The sequence below is a fragment of the Triturus cristatus genome, chromosome 1_1, assembly GCF_964204655.1.
Source record: "Triturus cristatus chromosome 1_1, aTriCri1.1, whole genome shotgun sequence".
NCBI classification, from domain to species: Eukaryota; Metazoa; Chordata; class Amphibia; order Caudata; family Salamandridae; genus Triturus; species Triturus cristatus.
The window spans coordinates 429,400,239-429,414,504 of NC_140579.1; positions in this window are offsets into that span (position 1 = coordinate 429,400,239).

Here is a 14,266-nt window from a genome sequence, read left to right on the forward strand (position 1 = left end):
CAGACATCGCCATATGCAAACCAGTCTAACCCTGTGCCTCATGGGAACAGTCCAGCCCGAACTGCCAAGCCATGTCTTCCCTGGACTGGAAACAAGCATCCTGGGACCGGTTTTGGGTTCATAACCCACATCAGCCAGGCTATCTTGAATCCAGTGGCAAAGTGAGCAAGGGACCCACGTCTGGGAATACCCTGCCAACTTAGGGCGAACAAAGCAAAACCAAAGGGGATGATGGACGGAGTTTTGAACATTGCAAGCACTCACCCCAGTCAACTCATCTGGGTTTAATCCATCATCATTCTTTAGCTCACTCCGCCACCCCAGTTCAGACATGGCCATATGCAAATCAGTCTGACCCTGTGCCTCATGGGAACAGTCCAGCCCAAACTGCAAAGCAATGTCTTCCCTCGACCATAAACAAGCATCCTGGGACCGGTTTCGGGTTCATAACCATCATCAGCCAGGCTATCTTGAATCCAGTGGCAACGTGAGCAAGGGACCCACATCTGGGCATACCCTTCCAATTTAGCGCGAACAAAGCAAAACCAAATGGGATGATGGACGGAACGTTGAACATTGCAAGCACTCACCCCCAGTCAACTGATCTGGGCTCAATCCATCATCATTCTTTAGGTCACTCCGCCAACACAAGTCAGACATGGCCATATACAAATCAGTCTGACCTGTGCCTCATGGGAATAGTCCAGCCCGAACTCCCAAGCCATGTCTTCCCTGGATGGTAAACAAGCATCCTGGGAACGGTTACGGGTTCATAAACCTCATCAGCCAGGCTATCTTGAATCCAGTGGCAAAGTGAGCAAGGGACCCACATCTGGGCATACCCTGCCAACTTAGGTCGAACAAAGGAATACCAAAGAGGATGATGGACGGAGTGTTGAACATTGCAAGCACTCACCCCCACTCAACTGATCTTGGTTTAGTCCATCATCATTCTTCAGCTCACTCCGCCACCCCAGTTCAGACATGGCCATATGCAAATCAGTCTGACCATGTGCCTCATGGGAACAGTCCAGCCCGAACTGCCAAGCCATGTCTTCCCTGGACTGGAAACAAGCACCCTGGGACTGGTTTCAGGTTCATAACCCTCATCAGCCAGCCTATCTTGTATCCAATGGCAAAGTGAGCAAGGGACCCACATCTGCGGATACCCTGCCAACTTAGGGCGAACAAAGCAAAACCAAAGGGGATGTTGGACAGAGTTTTGAACATTGCAAGCACTCACCCCAGTCAACTCATCTGGGTTTAATCCATCATCATTCTTTAGCTCACTCCGCCACCCCAGTTCAGACATGGCCATATGCAAATCAGTCTGACCCTGTGCCTCATGGGAACAGTCCAGCCCAAACTGCAAAGCAATGTCTTCCCTCGACCATAAACAAGCATCCTGGGACCGGTTTCGGGTTCATAACCATCATCAGCCAGGCTATCTTGAATCCAGTGGGAACGTGAGCAAGGGACCCACATCTGGGCATACCCTTCCAATTTAGCGCGAACAAAGCAAAACCAAATGGGATGATGGACGGAACGTTGAACATTGCAAGCACTCACCCCCAGTCAACTGATCTGGGCTCAATCCATCATCATTCTTTAGGTCACTCCGCCAACACAAGTCAGACATGGCCATATACAAATCAGTCTGACCTGTGCCTCATGGGAATAGTCCAGCCCGAACTCCCAAGCCATGTCTTCCCTGGATGGTAAACAAGCATCCTGGGACCGGTTACGGGTTCATAAACCTCATCAGCCAGGCTATCTTGAATCCAGTGGCAAAGTGAGCAAGGGACCCACATCTGGGCATACCCTGCCAACTTAGGTCGAACAAAGGAATACCAAAGAGGATGATGGACGGAGTGTTGAACATTGCAAGCACTCACCCCCACTCAACTGATCTTGGTTTAGTCCATCATCATTCTTTAGCTCACTCCGCCACCCCAGTTCAGACATGGCCATATGCAAATCAGTCTGACCATGTGCCTCATGGGAACAGTCCAGCCCGAACTGCCAAGCCATGTCTTCCCTGGACTGGAAACAAGCACCCTGGGACTGGTTTCAGGTTCATAACCCTCATCAGCCAGCCTATCTTGTATCCAATGGCAAAGTGAGCAAGGGACTCACATCTGGGCATACCCTGCCAACTTAGGGCAAACAAAGGAAAACCAAAGGGGATGATGGACAGAGTGTTGAACATTGCAAGCACTCACCCCCAGTCAACTCATCTGGGTTTAATCCATCATCATTCTTTAGCTCACTCCCCCACCCCAGTTCAGACATGGCCATATGCAAATCAGTCTGACCCTGTGCCTCATGGGAACAGTCCAGCCCGAACTGCCAAGCCATGTCTTCCCTGGACCGGAAACAAGCATCCTGGGACCGGTTTCAAATTCATAACCATCATCAGCCAGGGTATCTTGATTCCAGTGGCAAAGTGAGCAAGGGACCCACATCTGCGCATTCCCTACCGACTTAGGGCGAACAAAGCAATACCAAAGGGGATGATGGACGGAGTGTAGAACATTGCAAGCACTCACCCCCAGTCAACTGATCTGGGTTCAATCCATCATCATTCTTTAGCTCACTACGCCTCCCCAGTTCAGACATGGCCATATACAAATCAGTTTGACTCTGTGCCTCATAGGAACAGTCCAGCCCGAACTGCAAAGCCATGTCTTCCCTGAACCGGAAACAAGCATCCTGTGACCAGCTTAGAGTTCATAACCCTCCTCAGCCAGGCTATCTTGAATCCAGTGGCAAAGTGAGCAAGGGACCCATGTCTGGGCATACCCTGCCAACTTAGGGCAAACAAAGCAAAACTAAAGGGGATAATAGACGGAGTGTTGAACATTGCAAGCACCCACCCCCAGTCAACTGATCTGGGTTTAATCCATCATCATTCCATAGCTCACTCCGCCACCCCAGTTCAGACATAGCCATATGCAAATCAGTCTGACCCTGTGCCTCATGGGAACAGTCTAGCCCAAACTCCCAAGCTATGTCTTCCCTGGACCGGAAACAAGCATCATGGGACCGGTTACGGGTTCATAACCCTCATCAGCCAGGCTATCTTGAATCCAGTGGCAAAGTTGAAAGGGACCCACGTCTTGGCATAACCTGGTAACTTAGGGCGAACAACAGAATACCAAAGGGGATGATGGACGGAGTGTTGAACATTGCAAGCACTCACCCCCACTCAACTGATCTGGGTTTAATCCATCATCATTCTTTAGCTCACTCCGCCACCCCAGTTCAGACATGGCCATATGCAAATCAGTCTGACCCTGTGCCTCATGGGAACAGTCCAGTCCGAACTGCCAAGCCATGTCTTCCCTGGACCGGAAACAAGCACCCTGGGACCGGTTTCCGGTTCATAACCCTCATCAGCCAGGCTATCTTGAATCCAGTGGCAAAGTGAGCAAGGGACCCACATCTGGGCATCCCCTTCCAACTTAGGGCAAACAAAGCTAAACCAAAGGGGATGATGGACAGAGTGCTGAACATTGCAAGCACTCACCCCCAGTCAACTGATCTGGGTTCAATCCATCATCATTCTTTAGGTTCCTCCGCCACCCCAGGTCAGACATGGCCATATGCAAATCAGTCTGACCTTGTGCCTCATGGGAACAGTCCAGCCCGAACTGCCAAGCCATGTCTTCCCTCGACTGGAAACAAGCACCCTGGGACTGGTTTCAGGTTCATAACCCTCATCAGCCAGGCTATCTTGAATCCAGTGGCAAAGTGAGCAAGGGACCCACGTCCGGGCATACCCTGCCAACTTAGGTCGAACAAAGCAAAACCAAAGGGGATGATGGACGGAGTGTTGAACATTGCAAGCACACACCACCAGTCAACTGATCTGGATTCCATCCATCATCATTCTTTAGGTCACTCCGCCACCCCAGTTCAGACATAGCCATATGCAAATCATTCTGACCCTGTGCCTCATGGGAACAGTCCAGCCCGAACGACCATGCCATGTCTTCCCTGGACCGGAAGCAAGCATCCTGGGACCGGTTTTGGGTTCATAACCCTCATCAGCCAGGCTATCTTGAATCCAGTGGCAAAGTGAGCAAGGGACCCACGTCTGGGCATACCCTGCCAACTTAGGGCGAACAAAGCAAAACCAGAGGGGATAATGGACGGAGTTTTCAACATTCCAAGCACTCACCCCAGTCAACTCATCTGGGTTTAATCCATCATCATTCTTTAGCTCACTCCGCCATCCTAGTTCAGACATGGCCATATGCAAATCAGTCTGACCCTTTGCCTCATGGGAACAGTCCAGCCCGAACTGCCAAGCCAGGTCTTCCCTGGACCGGAGACAAGCAACCTGGGACCGGTTTCGGGTTCATAACCCTCATCAGCCAGGCTATCTTGAATCCAGTGGCAAAGTGAGCAAGGGACCCACGTCTGGGCATACCCTGCCAACTTAGGGCAAACAAAGGAATATCAAAGGGGATGATGGATGGAGTGTTGAACATTGCAAGCATTCACCCCCACTCAACTTATCTGGGTTTAATCCATCATCATTCTTTAGCTCACTCCGCCACCCCAGTTCAGACATAGCCATATGCAAATCAGTCTGACCCTGTGCCTCATGGGAACAGTCCAGCCCGAACGACCAAGCCATGTCTTCCCTGGACCGGAAACAAGCATCCTGGGACCGGTTTCGGGTTCATAACCCTCATCATCCAGGCTATCTTGAATCCAGTGGCAAAGTGAGCAAGGGACCCACGTCTGGGCATACCCTGCCAACTTAGGGCGAACAAAGCAAAACCAGAGGGGATGATGGACGGAGTTTTGAACATTCCAAGCACTCACCCCAGTCAACTCATCTGGGTTTAATCCATCATCATTCTTTAGCTCACTCCGCCACCCCAGTTCAGACATGGCCATATGCAAATCAGTCTGACCCTGTGCCTCATGGGAACAGTCCAGCTCGAACTGCCAAGCCATGTCTTCCCTAGACCGGAAAAAAGTATCCTGGGACCGGTTTCAGGTTTATAACCCTCATCAGCCAGGCTAACTTGAATCCAGTGGCAAAGTCAGCAAGGCACCCACTTCTGGGCATACGCTGCCAACTTAGGGCAAACAAAGCAAAACCGAAGGGGATGATGGACGCAGTGTTGAACATTGCGAGCACTCACCCCCAGTCAACTGATCTGTGTTTAATCCATCATCATTCTTTAGCTCACTCCGCCATCCCAGTTCAGACATGGCCATATGCAAATCAGTCTGACCCTTTGCCTCATGGGAACAGTCCAGCCCGAACTGCCAAGCCAGGTCTTCCCTGGACCGGAGACAAGCAACCTGGGACCGGTTTCGGGTCCATAACCCTCATCAGCCAGGCTATCTTGAATCCAGTGGCAAAGTGAGCAAGGGTCCCACGTCTGAGCATACCCTGCCAACTTAGGTCGAACAAAGCAAAACCAAAGGGGATGATGGACGGAGTGTTGAACATTGCAAGCACTCACCACCAGTCAACTGATCTGGATTCCATCCATCACCATTCTTAAGCTCACTCCGCCACCCCAGTTCAGACATAGCCATATGCAAATCAGTCTGACCCTGTGCCTCATGGGAACAGTCCAGCCCGAACGACCAAGCCATGTCTTCCCTGGACCGGAAACAAGCATCCTGGGACCGGTTTCGGGTTCATAACCCTCATCAGCCAGGCTATCTTGAATCCAGTGGCAAAGTGAGCAAGGGACCAACGTCTGGGCATACCCTGCCAACTTAGGGCGAACAAAGCAAAACCAGAGGGGATGATGGACGGAGTTTTGAACATTCCAAGCACTCACCCCAGTCAACTCATCTGGGTTTAATCCATCATCATTCTTTAGCTCACTCCGCCACCCCAGTTCAGACATGGCCATATGCAAATCAGTCTGACCCTGTGCCCCATAGGAACAGTCCAGCTCGAACTGCCAAGCCATGTCTTCCCTAGACCGGAAAAGAGTATCCTGGGACCGGTTTCAGGTTCATAACCCTCATCAGCCAGGCTAACTTGAATCCAGTGGCAAAGTCAGCAAGGCACCCACTTCTGGGCATACGCTGCCAACTTAGGGCAAACAAAGCAAAACCGAAGGGGATGATGGACGGAGTGTTGAACATTGCGAGCACTCACCCCCAGTCAACTGATCTGTGTTTAATCCATCATCATTCTTTAGCTCACTCCGCCATCCCAGTTCAGACATGGCCATATGCAAATCAGTCTGACCCTTTGCCTCATGGGAACAGTCCAGCCCGAACTGCCAAGCCAGGTCTTCCCTGGACCGGAGGCAAGCAACCTGGGACCGGTTTCGGGTTCATAACCCTCATCAGCCAGGCTATCTTGAATCCAGTGGCAAAGTGAGCAAGGGTCCCACGTCTGAGCATACCCTGCCAACTTAGGGCAAAGAAAGCATCATCATTCTTTAGCTCACTCCGCCTCCCCAATTCAGACATGGCCATATGCAAATCAGTCTGACCCTGTGCCTCATGGGAACAGTCCAGCCCGAACTGCCAAGTCATGTCTTCCCTGTACCGGAAACAAGCATTCTGGGACCGGTTTCGTGTTCATAACCATCATCAGCCAGGCTATCTTGATTCCAGTGGCAAAGTGAGCAAGGGACCCACATCTGGGCATACCCTGCCAACTTAGGGCGAACAAAGCAAAACCAAAGGGGATGATGGACGGATTGTTGAACATTGCAAGCACTCACCCCCAGTCAACTGATCTGGGTTCAATCCATCATCATTCAATAGCTCACTCCGCCTCCCCAGTTCAGACATGGCCATATGCAAATCAGTCAGACCCTGTGCCTCATAGGAACAGTCCAGCCCAAACTGCCAAGCCATGTCTTCCCTGGACCGGAAACAAGCATCCTGTGACCAGTTTCGAGTTCATAACCCTCATCAGCCAGGCTATCTTGAATCCAGTGGAAAAGTGAGCAAGGGACCCATGTCTGGGTATCCCCTTCCAACTTAGGGCGAACAAAGCAAAACCAAAGGGGATGATGGACGGATTGTTGAACATTGCAAGCACTCACCCCCAGTCAACTGATCTGGGCTCAATCCATCATCGTTCTTTAGGTCACTCCGCCAACCCAGGTCAGACATGGCCATATGCAAATAAGTCTGACCCTGTGCCTCATGGGATTAGACCAGCCCGAACTCCCATGCCATGTCTTCCCTGGACTGAAAACAAGCATCCCGGGACCGGTTTCGGGTTCATAACCCTCATCAGCCAGGCTATCTTGAATCCAGTGGTAAAGTGAGCAAGGGACCCACGTCTGGGCATACCCTGCCAACTTAGGGCAAACAAAGGAATACCAAAGGAGATGATGGACGGAGTGTTGAACATTGCGAGCACTCACCCCAGTCAACTGATCTGGGTTTAATCCATCATCATTCTTTAGCTCACTCCGCCTTCCCAGTTCAGACATGGCCATATGCAAATCAGTCTGACCCTGTGCCTCATGGGCACAGACCAGCCCGAACTGCCAAGCCATGTCTTCCCTGGACTGGAAACAGGCATCCTGGGACCGGTTTCGGGTTCATAACCCTCATCAGCCAGGCTATCTTGAATCCAGTGGCAAAGTGAGCAAGGGACCCACGTCTGGGCATACCCTGACAACTTAGGGCGAACAAAGCAAAACCAAAGGGGATGATGGACGGAGTGTTGAACATTGCAAGCACTCACCCCCAGTCAACTGATCTGGATTCAAACCATCATCATTCTTTAGGTCACTCCGCCAACCCAGGTCAGATATGGCTATATGCAAAGCAGTCTTACCCTGTGCCTCATGGGAACAGTCCAGCCCTAACTCCCAAGCCATGTCTTCCCTGGACCGGAAACAAGCATCCTGGGACCGGTTTCGGGTTCATAACCCTTATCAGCCAGGCTATCTTGAATCCAGTGGCAAAGTGAGCAAGGGACCCACGTCTGGGCATACCCTGTCAACTTAGGGTGAACAAAGGAATACCAAAGGGGATGATGGACGGAGTGTTGAACATTACAAGCACTCACCCCCACTCAACTGATCTGGGTTTAATCCATCATCATTCTTTAGCTCACTCCGCCACCCCAGGTCAGACATGGCCATATGCAAATCAGTCTGACCCTGTGCCTCACGGGAACCGTCCAGCCCGAACTGCCAAGCCATGTCTTCCCTGGACCGAAAACAAGCATCCTGGGACCGATTACGGGTTCATAACCCTCATCAGCCAGGCTATCTTGAATCCAGTGGCAAAGTGAGCAAGGGACCCACGTCTGGGCATACACTGTCAAATTAGGGCGGACAAAGCAAAACTAAAGGGGATGATGGGCGGAGTATTGAACATTGCGAGCACTCACCCCCAGTACACTGATCCAGGTTTAATCCATCATCATTCTTTTACTCACTCCGCCTCCCCAGTTCAGACATGGCCATATGCAAATCAGTTTGACCCTGTGCCTCATAGAAACAGTCCAGCCCGAACTGCAAATCCATGTCTTCCCTGGACCAGAAACAAGCATCCTGTGACGAGCTGCGAGTTCATAAACCTCTTCATCCAGGCTAGCTTGAATCCAGTGGCAAAGTGAGCAAGAGACCCACGTCTGGGCATACCCTGCCAACTTAGGGGGAACAAAGCAAAACCAAAGGGGATGATAGACGGAGTGCTGAACACTGCAAGCCCTCACCCCCAGTCAACTGATCCGGGATCAATCCATCATCATTCTTTAGCTCACTCCGCCTCCCCAGTTTAGACATAGCCATATGCAAACCAGTCTGACCCTGTGCCTCATGGGAACAGTCCAGCCCGAACTGCCAAGCCATGTCTTCACTGGACTGGAAACAAGCATCCTGGGACCGGTTTCGGGTTCATAACCCTCATCAGCCAGGCTATCTTGAATCCAGTGGCAAAGTGAGCAAGGGACCCACGTCTGGGAATACCCTGCCAACTCAGGGCGAACAAAGCAAAACCAAAGGGGATGATGGACGGAGTTTTGAACATTGCAAGCACTCACCCCACTCAACTGATCTGGGTTTAATCCATCATCATTCTTTAGCTCACTCCGCCACCCCAGTTCAGACATGGTGATATGCAAATCAGTCTGACCCTGTGCCTCATGGGAACAGTCCAGCCCAAACTGCAAAGCCATGTCTTCCCTCGACCACAAACAAGCATCCTGGGACCGGTTTCGGGTTCATAACCCTCATCAGCCAGGCTATCTTGAATCCAGTGGCAACGTGAGCAAGGGACCAACATCTGGAGATCACCTTCCAAGTTAGCGCGAACAAAGCAAAACCAAAGGGGATGATGGACGGAATGTTGAACATTGCAAGCACCCACCCCCAGTCAACTGATCTGGGCTCAATCCGTCATCATTCTTTAGGTCACTCTGCCAACACAGGTCAGACATGGCCATATGCAAATCAGTCTGACCCTGTGCCTCATGGGAATAGTCCAGCCCGAACTCCCAAGCCATGTCTTCCCTGGATGGGAAACAAGCATCCTGGGACCGGTTTCGGGTTCATAACCCTCATCAGCCAGGCTATCTTGAATCCAGTGGCAAAGTGAGCAAGGGACCCACGTCTGGGCATACCCTGCCAACTTAGGGCTAACAAAGGAATACCAAAGGGGATGATGGGCGGAGTGTTGAACATTGCAAGCACTCACCCCCACTCAACTGATCTGGGTTTAATCCATCATCATTCTTTAGCTCACTCCACCACCCCAGTTCAGACATGGCCATATGCAAATCAGTCTGACCATGTGCCTCATGGGAACAGTCCAGCCCGTACTGCCAAGCCATGTCTTCCCTGGACTGGAAACAAGCACCCTGGGACTGGTTTCAGGTTCACAACCCTCATCAGCCAGCCTATCTTGAATCCAGTGGCAAAGTGAGCAAGGGACCCACGTCTGGGCATACCCTGCTAACTTAGGGCGAACAAAGGAAAACCAAAGGGGATCATGGACAGAGTGTTGAACATTGCAAGCACTCACCCCCAGTCAACTCATCTGGGTTTAATCCATCATCATTCTTTAGCTCACTCCGCCTCCCCAGTTCAGATATGGCCATATGCAAATCAGTCTGACCCTGTGCCTCATGGGAACAGTCCAGCCCGAACTGCCAAGCCATGTCTTCCCTGGACCGGAAACAAGCATCCTGGGACCGCTTTCAGGTTCATAACCCTCATCAGCTAGGCTATCTTGAATCCAGTGACAAAGTCAGCAAGGGACCCACGTCTGGGCATAGCCTGCCAACTTAGGGCGGACAAAGCAAAACCAAAGGGGATGATGGACGGAGTGTTGAACATTGCGAGCACTCACCCCCATCAACTGATCTGGGTTTAATCCATCATCATTCTTTAGCTCACCCCGCCTCCCCAGTTCAGACATGGCCACATGCAAATCAGTCTGACCCTGTGCCTCATGGGAACAGTCCAGCCCGAACTGCCAAGCCATGTCTTCCCTGGACCGGAAACAAGCATCCTGGGACCGGTTTCGGATTCATAACCATCATCAGCCAGGCTATCTTGATTCCAGTGGCAAAGTGAGCAAAGGACCCACATCTGAGCATACCCTGCTAACTTAGGGCGAACAAAGCAATACCAAAGGGGATGATAGACGGAGTGTTGAACATTGCAAGCACTCACCCCCAGTCAACTGATCTGGGTTTAATCCATCATCATTCTTTAGCTCACTCCGCCATCCCAGTTCAGACATGGCCATATGCAAATCAGTTTCACCCTGTGCCTCATAGGAACAGTCCAGCCCGAACTGCAAAGCCATGTCTTCCCTGGACCGGAAACAAGCATCCTGTGACCAGCTTCGAGGTAATAACCCTCCTCAGCCAGGCTATCTTAAATCCAGTGGCAAAGTGAGCAAGGAACCCATGTCTGGGCTTACCCTGCCAACTTAGGGCGAACAAATAAAAACCAGAGGGGATGATGGACAGAGTGTTGAACATGGCAAGCACCCACCCCCAGTCAACTGATCTGGGTTTAATCCATCATCATTCTATAGCTCACTCTGCCACCCCAGTTCAGACATAGCCATATGCAAATCAGTCTGGCCCTGTGCCTCATGGGAACAGTCTAGCCCGAACTGCAAAGCCATGCCTTTCATGGAGTGGAAACAAGCATCCTGGGACCGGTTTCGGGTTCATAACCCTCATCAGCCAGGCTATCTTGAATCCAGTGACAAAGTGAGCAAGGGACCCACGTCTGGGAATACCCTGCAAACTTAGGGCGAACAAAGCAAAACCAAAGGGGATGATGGACGGAGTTTTGAACATTGCAAGCACTCATCCCAGTCAACTCATCTGGGTTTAATCCATCATCATTCTTTAGCTCACTCTGCCACCCCAGTTCAGACATGGCCATATGCAAATCAGTCTGACACTGTGCCTCATGGGAAGAGTCCAGCCCAAACTGCAAAGCCATGTCTTCCCTGTACCGTAATTAAGCATCCTGGGACCGGTTTCGGGTTCATAACCCTCATCAACCAGGCTATCTTGAATCCAGTGGCAAATTGAGCAAGGGACGCACATCTGGGCATCCCCTTTCAACTTAGCGCGAACAAAGCAAAACTAAAGGGGATGATGGACTGAGTGCTGAACATTGCAAGCACTCACCCTCAGTCAACTGATCTGGGTTCAATCCATCATCATTCTTTAGCTCACTCCACCTCCCCAGTTCAGACATGGCCATATGCAAATCAGTCTGATCCTGTGCCTGTATAGGAACAGGCCAACCCGAACTGCAAAGCCATGTCTACCCTGGACCGGAAACAAGCATCCTGTGACCAGCTTCGAGTTCATAACCCTCCTCAGCCAGGCTATCTTGAATCCAGTGGCAAAGTGAGCAAGGGACCCATGTCTGGGCATACTCTGCCAACTTAGGGCAAACAAAGCAAAACCAAAGGGGATGATGGACGGAGTTTTGAACATAGCAAGCTGTAGGAGAGTAGGGTCTGCTATCCTATGGTCACCCCAAATTTTTGCTTTTTGCTTCACTGGTTTTTGACATATTGAGGCTGTGGGCCTGCCAATCAGACCCCCAGCCTGCTGTTCTCTCTACTAAATTTACACTATGCACCCTAGGTGCATAACCAATTGGAAGTGGATCACCCTGTGAGCCCCTGTACCAGTGTACACTAGGTACCCAGGGCATTGGTGTATCTAAGGCCTGCCAGGGGCTGAAGCATGTATTATGCCACCCCAGGCTTGGCCTAACAAATTTGACACAACTGGCTGATCACTCAGCTGGGGTAAGTTGGTGTAACCACCTCTTACTTAGGTGTAGTATACCTATACCTAACCTTAAATGGGACACATGTTACCCTATAAGTCACTCCTATGGCAGGCCTTAACAATCCTGAAGGCAGAGTGCTTGGTTCCATGTGAGAGGGTGCCCTGGCATGAGCTGAGCCTGTCTGCAGTGGTCGGAACAACTTCCTTCTACTGTTTCCAGATATCGTCATACAATATATACTCTTAAGTGCATTATGAACCTCGCGGTTAAATGCTATCTTTGGTTTGGCTTTATCAAAACATGTCGAGTAAGGTGTCATACGAATTGGAATACTAACCCCTCGCCAATTCTGGCGACGGGGTTAGCATTCCACCCTTCTAGAGGGACACGACATGTACAGTACCTGAAACCCGGGTAAAATCAGACATAGCCTCAGCTCCACAAAATGGATGCTGCCACCACAGACACAAGTCTGCCCTCCTGCTGCTGGGAGTCCTTCCAGCTTGGGAGGTGTGGACAAAGGGTTTCCTGCCAGGGGAGGTGCGTGCACCACCCCAGACAGGATTTTGTGTATTGGTCAGGTAGGGCTTGAAAGAAACCAGACATGCCTGAGGCTCACAAGGAGCCTCGGTGCATATGCCAGTTCAAACCGGTCCTGGGGCACACCAGCCCTGGACCTGGGGCGAGCTGGACAAAGGATTGGGGGTGTAACCACCCCCCTTCCTGGTCCCACCCTTAGGGAGGGACCTAGCAGGTAGTCCGGCCCCTAGAATCCGAATAAAGGTAGGAGCTGTGTCCTAAGACTTTAGACATCCTGGAATCAACTTAACAACAAGAAGAAGACGGAAACTTCGACGCTCTGCCGCACAGAGGACTGAAGCCAATCTCCCCTGTGGTCAGGGAGTGACCACCTTGCTAACGCAAGCACCATCCAGCGAATCAACGTCTGCTTTGCCGCCGCCTCCCGCCGGAGCCCGAGCACAGAGACTGACAAGACCTGGACTTCCAGACCTCTCACCACCCGATCCACAGTCCCTGAAAAGAAGAGACCCGTGGAGGCACCGAGACACGTGGAGCCAGCCATCTTGAAACGACCATGACAAGCTGCAAGCGCAACAACCGAGGCTCCCTCCAAGTTGTGCTTTGGGATCTGAGAAGCCCAACCCTCGAGCAGCATCTGCACCAAAGGTGAGCCCTCCAGCATCTCCACGATCTGCGTGGGGCCCTTCTGCATTTTGCCACTCGACGCGCCTAACCGGTTGCTGGCCCGCTGGCTAGTGGCCATCTTGGTGACAAACTTCAAGAACTACACTGCTGGTCTCGTTGCTCCAGACTGGCCCTTGCTCCCCTCCAAAGGAGCAGTCCCTCTGACCTTGCTGGTCAGAACCATCAGCTTATTTTGATTTCCACAACAATTGCTTTTGCCAAGGCTTGTTTGCTTCAATCAAGTCGCCGACACCGCCGACAGCGAGAGCCTGCGTGGGACAGCTCGTGAACCGACTCCTGGACGTCGTCGACCTTCAGGGACCACGTGGCTGCAGAGACAAGCTACACCTTCCTTCCTGTTTGCACCCGACATCGCCTGGTACCCACCTGGTGCCACGCTGGTCACTGGCTAGTGACTGTGAACATTGTCCCCTCTGCTTACAGGTCTTCTACAACTCCGATCCACCCTTGGATCCACCGCATCTCTTCCGGACCGATCGCCTGCAGCATCTTTGTCCACAGGCTCCATTGAACAGATAGAAGAAACCCGACGCACTTCGAGACCTATGCACCCGCTTCCTGTGGGTGAGGTAAAGCTGGCACTCCGGTGCCCAAGTGTAGAGTATCATCTCTAGTGTCTGTGTTTCGAATCTTAAGTTCATAGTCCATCCGGAAGGTCCTTTTTGCAGTAACTTTGTAACTTTTACGCACCCATTGAAAACCTATGGGAGCCCGCGTGTGACTATTTGCTCTGCACACGCAACCCGTGGACCTCCTGGTCACTAACTAAAGTTAGCTCCTTGTAGGCCCAGCGATTCTAG